At 36.5% G+C, this 8044-nt stretch overlaps 1 long non-coding RNA gene across 1 annotated transcript; it reads left to right on the forward strand.

The window, feature by feature from the left end:
• The first annotated feature begins 494 nt into the window (after positions 1-494).
• LOC117071390 lies at positions 495-7596 on the forward strand. The gene is made up of 3 exons (XR_004432277.1): positions 495-652; positions 3621-3756; positions 7439-7596. It is a non-coding gene; the product is annotated as an uncharacterized LOC117071390 (long non-coding RNA).
• Positions 7597-8044: the final 448 nt, after the last annotated feature.

An 8044-nucleotide genomic window follows, 5' to 3' on the forward strand; every position in this document is an offset into this window, starting at 1 on the left:
TATAAACAAGCTTACAGAAGCAGAACAAGGCAGTTAATGAAACAGTGACAGGTCTTGTAATCTCCAGCATAGCTTATGACCTTGCAACTACATTGAAGGAGAAACAGGAACTTATAAAACTCACAAAATATTTATGCAGAGGGGGTAAAGGGCTAAAAGAGGAATTTTGTTTTTCTTATCCTGATGTTGGGGAGTGCTAGGAGAGTCTCCAGAGCACATTTCTTTTAGGTCATGGCTTTTTAGATAGTGTTATCAGGACCTTGCCTGGGCCTGGGCTGTGTCTGTTACTGCTTTTTGGGATGAGACAGCCTAATACAGGAAAACTTGTTTTCTCTTTTAGTTTTTATTTCTTCTTTCTCTAAGTATCTCTTAGTACCTCTATAGCAATGCCCAACTTCCCTGATACCAATTGTCTATATTAATACATTCTTGCACTGTTATAAAGAACTATTAATTAATAGTTAATAATTAATAACAATTAAAGAACACTGAGAATGACAATTTATAAAGAAAAGAAGTTTAATTGGCTCATGGTTCTACAGCCTGCACAAGAAGCATGGTTAGAGAGGCCTCAGGAAACTTACATTCATGGCAGAAGTTGAAGGGGAAGCAAGCACATCTTACATGGCCAGAGCAAGAGGAGGAGAGCAAGGTGGGAGGTGCTACACAATTTTAAACAACCAGAACTCGTGAGACCTCACTCACTGTCAGGAGAATAGCACCAAAGAGGAAATCAACCCACATGATCCAATTACTTCCCACCAGGTCCAACCTTCAATATTGGGGTTATAATTTGACATGAAAGGCGGGCAGGGACACAGACCCAAACTATATCAGTGGATGTGTATGAGTGAGCCCTGCAATGAGATGACATCTTATCCAGGGTTGGTTCCTGCCTTCTGCCCTGAGCTACTGGGATGGGCTCCAGCCACCTGCAACACTGAATTGGAATAAGTGGACTGGAAAAAAAGAATGAATGAATGAATGAATACAAATTACTGTAAAATAAAAATCCATGAAGTATACAATGATCATACAAATGCAAGACAATAAATAATGCAGTACATTAGGAATCAGGGAGCCCACCACATTTGTTGTTGTTTTATAATTGCACATTTGTTGTTGTTGTTGAATTACATTATTGTAAGAAGTATGCCTTGCAATTTTCGCTTCGTAAACATTTGCCCCTGATTTAACCTACTACTGCTACAACCACCATTACTCACTGATTCATAAGCAACTGGGTAAATAAATATCTTGTTTTTATTAGTCTTTCTCGAAGGCATGTATAGCTCACATTTATTTCAATGTTTAATATTAGAAATGTTTTGGTTTTGTTTGGAAGTTTGGTGATTTTTTTTCCAGAAATGTCCTTTAGAAATTTAACTCTTGTTATATCAATTAACCTCTGATAAACTTGGTTTTCTTATATGTCATTTTGCTTAAAGTCACAGTTTCCAAGAACTGGTGGAAAACATAAAGCAAAGACTTAACTGTTTTTTAATGTATCATCCTAATTGCCATTAAGTAATTATGGGGAGGTGGGGAATTAATGCTAGATATTCCATTTACACACCAAAAAATTTTTTAAAAAGCATCAGCTTCTTTAAATCTAATACATAAAAAGTAGATTCCAAACACATGGTACATCATGTAAAACATCAAAACTCCTGTAAAATTCAAATGGAAGCCACATTTAGAGCATACAGTTGCCAACACAATGACATTTTGTTTATGTGAATGATGTAAGTGGAGATATATATATATATTTTAATGTTTCATTTTACATTTTTTCCTTATCTAAAAATTACACAACTTAAAATATTAAAATTTGGACATTTATTTTAAAATAGACTAGCAGTTCTTTCTCATTTTATTTTTCCCCTAAGAGAGGATATTTCAATTTTGTGATAATTAACAGTGAGGAGGTGATAATATAAGGATATTATATTTATTTTATAAGTGTCCCTTGCCTATAACACACTGTATTGTCCTCTTAGAATTTAAGGAGATCTAGCCTTTTGAGTTGGTACACGGAGATGAACAAGACATATCTTGCAAAATGAGCATTTATTCACATTAGATAGATCTTCTATTCTACTAGGGTCATTTAGGCCTCGGAAATTCATAAGAGTTTTCTAAGAAAAAATTTGAAAGTGCTTTCATTCTTCTGAAATTTGCAATACAGAAAAACTTCTTAATTTCAGAATAACTGAAAGTTGAACCAATCTGAAATCCTAAGATTCAGACATATAAATTACTGCTGTTTTATATGATTAGGTAAACTATGATTTTATTTCTTCTTAAATGTTTACCGCTATCTCCTGAACTTTTTCCAGAGATTTACCTATTCAGTAGTCACCCCAATGCTTTGGCAAATGTCAGAGCTCCAGAAACATTTGATTTGAGTTAAATATGTTGTTTTCCATTTTGACAAACCTTAATTCCTTGATTCAGCCTTCACTCCACCCTGTTTGCCCCACCCTAATCACTTTTAAATACATTCCAACCATTGCCCTTTTATTCTAAAACTGTGCCAAATATTAGATACATAATACCTGTGTTTACCCAACCTAATACCATGAAATGTAAGATAAATCATATTAAAGGATTAGGGAAATTTGTGTGTTTTTAAGAAGTTATTTGAAATAAAACCTTCTAGATTTTTAAGTTATTTTGCACTGGAATATGTTGGTTTCTGTATTTTCTCTGTTCAGCTTCTTAAGTCTGTGGGGAAACCTTGCCTGCCTCCAAACATATCCTCTACACAAACAACAAGTGAGGAATCATTGAGCTCTGCCATAGCATTTGCTTTTTATGTAGCTCATTTTATGTGAGCACCTGTTCATGTAGATAAATGATGCCAAAATTGGATGTCAGCCCAAAAGATAGTGACTTCAGTGCAGGAAGCCAAGCAGGAGTTGGACCCGCACACAGTAGGCAAGTCCATCCAGCCTCTGTAGTCAGGCCCTGAGGGTCCAAGTTTTCAGCAGCTGGTTAGACTTCCTACATGTCTGCACATCCTGCTTACTGTGGAAGAAATGTACATTTATAAACACAAACCCTGAGTTAAAATCCATCTATGGCCATAAATTAAAATGGGTCCTCCATTCTGTATTCATTGCTTGGCAATTAAAGAGTCCATTTGAATAAACATGGTCCTATGCAAATACTTTGAAGTGTGGCAATTATCACAAGTGTACACATCCAACAACCTTTGTCTGTCTTTGACTGTTGCCAGCTTCACCATAAGGGGGATATTTCCAAGTCTAAAAACAGCTAGCATAGAGAAAACTTGTCAAAACTAAACAAAGCATTCCCTGTTAAAATATTCATAGAAAGAAATCCACTTTAGAACAAGTTTAGTTCTCAAATACTACTGATTGTATGAAAACTAATATCATGAACATTAAGGTAACAGTTACTTTTTGATATACAGAGGCTCAAAACACAGATCTATATCTATATAACTCCAATGTTCATGTTCTGAAACTCGAGGACTTACATTATTTCATCCAATTCTCAAAACAAACCAGTAAAATAGTGTATTAGTTTTTCATTGCTGAAGTAACAAATTACCAGAAATTTGGTGATTTAAACCAACAAAAATTATCTTACAGTTCCAGGGGCCACAAGTCCAAAATTAGTCTTAATGGGCTAAAATGAAAGTTTCAGCAAGGCTATTTTCCATTTGGAGGCTATGGGAGAGAATGTGTTTCCTTGTGGCCTCTTCCTCCATCCTCAAAGCCAGGAAAGGTAAGTCAAGTCTTTCTCACATTGTATAACACTGACACTAACTCTTCAGCCTCCCTTGCCCACATTTAAGTACCTTGTGATTGCACTGGGCTCACCTGGATAATCCAGGATAATCCCTTTACTTAAAGTCAGTCGATTGGCATCCTTAATCCTGACTTCAATCTTAATGCACCCTTGCCATGGAATATAACAATTCATAGATTTGGGGGATTAGAGGTAGACATCTTTGAGGGTCAATGATTCTGCCTGCCAAAAATAGGAATGATTAGCCTCATTAACACATGAGAAAGGTGAGGCTTAAAGAAGCTGAATAATTTGCCTAAGTGTACATAGCTAATAAGCTGCAATACTGGGAGTACTTTCACTCATCTGTCCAACAGCTGCTGTATCCTTCAGGGTCTTGGCAAGAAAGATACGACATATTCAAACGGTAATTTAAGGAGAGTTTAATAAAAGCATTACTTAAAAAGTGTGGCCATATGTAAGAAAATTATCATGGCATTCCCTGGGGACTAGTAACAAGGTTCTGTTACTACACTGAAGAGGCAAAGGGAAGAAGAGTATGATCAGAAGTTGAAGACAGAGAAATAGAGCCAAGAAAAGAAAGATCTTAATATACAGGGTGCCAAGAGATACCTTGTCTTATAGAAAACTGTCAGCCAGTGGAAACCCTGAAGAGAGGGTGCTAGGAAATTAAGGACACTGACTTTACTCCCATTCCTCTGAGTGCTCCATATTCAAAAACCTGGTGCTAAGACAGGGGCCAAGCAGGTCATTTGCTGAGTCTAAACTGGTCAGCCTCTGCAGAGAGCAGAGTAGAGGAAGGCAGAGAGGAGATCAGAGTCACAACAGAAGACACTGGGGAGTTTCTCCAAATTTATTATTGATTTAATAATTTATTGATTTACATTAATAATCATTGCTGATATCTGAGTTTTACTAAAAATGACTTCAACATTTTGATTCTATAAGCAATTAGTATGGAGGTGGTCAAAGTCTTATATTTTCCTTCATATGCTACCCTTTCCACAAAAATGTATTTAGTTGGTGCAAAAGTAATTGTCATTTTTGCCTTTATTTTTAATGGCCAAAACCACAATTACTTCTGCACCACCCTAATACCTATTTACCTGCTTTTACTTTATTGGCTTTAAGCTTCAGAATCCAAAAATTTCTAAGTGCTTTCACTCTTCTAAAACTTTCAATACAGAAAGACTTAAGAGTAACTGAGAGTTGAACCAATCTGAAATCCTAAGATTCAGACAAATAAATTACTGCTGTTCTATATTATGAGATAAACTATGATTTTGTTTGACCCCATTGGGAATAATTTATGAGACTGAACTTTCACTGCCTTCATTTTGAATAAATCTTTTCAGATACAGATAGACCAAGACATAATAGGTTAAATTATTATAGAGGTGTCATAGGATAGAATGACTCAAGTTGAATCTGATACTTTAATATAAATGTCAAGAATATTTTTTAAAACATTAAGATAGTACAATTTTTTCATCTGATAGACATTTTTCGAGGCAACCTCTGAAAGATATCAGAGCAACTTGATGGCTTTTTGAGATCAGTTCAAAGTTGTCCCTCAGCTACCTGTTCTCCTTACTACAACTTATCTTTAGCCTTTATTTCCGGTTGTTCCATTAATAGCTTTCAATATGAAAGTCAAATTTCCTAGAATTATCTCCTTATCCATACTAGGAGCTTCACTTTTCAGTCTTGCACTTTGTATGTGTCCAAGGCATTGATACCTTCAAAATGCATAAACTCATGCTATTTGTACTAGACTTTTTATCCTTTGACCTCTTTCCAATTTGTTATTCAATATCAAAAGACTACAGAGCTTTGACTTGAATTGTCAACCTCAAAGGCATTTCTGAATATAAGAAAGAGAGCCTTTACATGGCCAAATACCTGTGTTCCCATTATTTGAACTCTGTCATCATGAATATACAGAATGAAATAGTGGAATTAGAATGATCGAAGCCAAGAAAGAAAATAGAAGTGAAGGAGGGTGAAGAGGTCATTTATTTTATCTCATGTCCATGACAGGGAAATGTGAAGGAAGGAATTATACTAAGTTGGGCTGGGGGCTAAGGAAGACGAAATGTAAATCTAAAGGGAATCTAGAAGCCAGAGACAACCTTAGAAAGAAATCACTGAAAAAGCTAACTTATTCTGAACTTCATAAGATACACTCCCAGGACTATGGAGAAAAAAATACAAATAACTTAGAATCCAGAGATATCTGTTCTTTGGTATTATAACTTGAAACAAGACTTAAAGTAAGTATAAGGATCCATGTTCACTTCAAAGTTAAACACTGTGGCTGAACAAATGCAAAAATTTTCCCAGTGATGGTGCCATGGAACCATTACACTATAACCTCTTAATCAAGGAATCAGTCTTCTAAAAGCATTGATTCTATCCAGAAACTTTGTGTCAGTTTGGGCAGATCCATACCATCAAGGAGCAACCTGAAATTTGACACGTAATGAACACAAAATCTTTCATTTAGCTATGAATTTAGGTTTGTCTTTTTGAGTGATGGCCTAATTGAAGACGAACTACTTTGGTGATTTCAAACTAAACTGAACTTGAACTTTGCTCTAATAAGGTATCTTTTTCTAAGTGGGGCATCAGTATTGACCAAAAAGAATTTGGAAATCAACAGAACATGGAGTTCCCTGCCTTCCAACTTATGTTCAGACCATGAAAACCTACAGATCCACATAAATTGGGTCAAATAATAGAAACCTGAGCTAACTGGGGTGAGAGTTGGAGGTAAGGGTGCTAATTTTTAAGTTATTCCTTAGATATGACAATGTATATGGACAATGGAGGGAAATTTTTAGATTATATCAAATCAGAGAAACGCTACTAGTGTACCAAAACTTAGACATTAATCTCTTTTTCCACAAAGCTATGCAGCTGGGGGAGACACACAGATTTTTGTAGAGCGCATATAAAAATTCATGTTTTACAGTTGCATGTTGAATACATTTTTCAGAGGCTACACAAGAAGGTGAGATCATCCTGAAAGATATACAATCAAAAGGAAAGATACTAGCAGCTCAAAACTACAGTAGATGGAACCTGTTCTTCTGTGTACCTCTCAGGCCTCTCAGCACTCACCAACACCAGTAGCAGAGGAGAGGACAAGTGAAGGAAAAAAGATAGCAATGAAGCTGACCAAAGCAAAAGAGAGACAAGGAAGACAGGTGTAGAGATGGACAGGATAGCTAATGTTGACCTTTGATCAATTATAGGCAGTAATTACCAATAGTTCTCTGCAATTTTTTAGAAAACTTAGGTTAAGAATGGCATGAATATTCTAACAAGGGTGGCACAGAACGTGTAGGGGACAGAAAAATAATTAGTGAATAGCCAAGAATCAGGCCAAAGGAAGCAGGAGTTGACAGTCAAACTAGACCAAAAAGGAAATGAATATTTACCACAAACTACCTAAGGCTTCCACCAATTCCATGGTAAAGACAGATTGTAGGTTAGCATCAGAATCAACTTGCATATTCATTATAATGTATTGTTTATTCATGTTTAAGCTATTATATGAACTATGAATAATTCATTTTATAGTTTGAGTTAAGTAATTTTCAACTAATCCTTTTATTATCTTTTTTAAGTCCTAAGCTAAAGATTTCTCTTCCAGTGATTAAAAAAATCAGAATGTCATCTGAGCTGAAGCGAGTCAAAAGTATGCTGCAGCCAATACTTTCATGGTGTTCTGAATGGACAGATCAACTTTGTAACAACTGCCTTAGAATGCTCGCCTCACAAGACTTGCACTGTCGGTGAGTGTTACAGAAAAAAGCCACTGGCAGCCGGGCGCGGTGGCTCAAGCCTGTAATCGCAGCACTTCGGGAGGCCGAGACGGGAGGATCACGAGGTCAGGAGATCGAGACCATCCTGGCTAACACGGTGAAACCTCGTCTCTACTAAAAAATACAAAAAGCTAGCCGGGCGTGGTGGCGGGCATCTGTAGTCCCAGCTACTCGGGAGGCTGAGGCAGGAGAATGGCGTAAACCTGGGAGGCGGAGCTTGCAGTGAGCTGAGATCCGGCCACTGCACTCCAGCCCAGGCGACAGAGCGAGACTCCGTCTCAAAAAAAAAAAAAAAAAAAAAAGCCACTGGCTGGAGTTCAGGTCTGACCTGAATGTTTCCTTGCTCATAATGGATTTGAAATGCATTGCTAACATCTTCTGTCTCATTAAAAATACAATGCGTGTTTGCAACTGAGAGTAATTTTTTAGGTCTA

The sequence above is a fragment of the Trachypithecus francoisi genome, unplaced genomic scaffold (genome assembly GCF_009764315.1).
Source record: "Trachypithecus francoisi isolate TF-2019V2 unplaced genomic scaffold, Tfra_2.0 Lachesis_group3, whole genome shotgun sequence".
NCBI classification, from domain to species: domain Eukaryota; kingdom Metazoa; phylum Chordata; class Mammalia; order Primates; family Cercopithecidae; genus Trachypithecus; species Trachypithecus francoisi.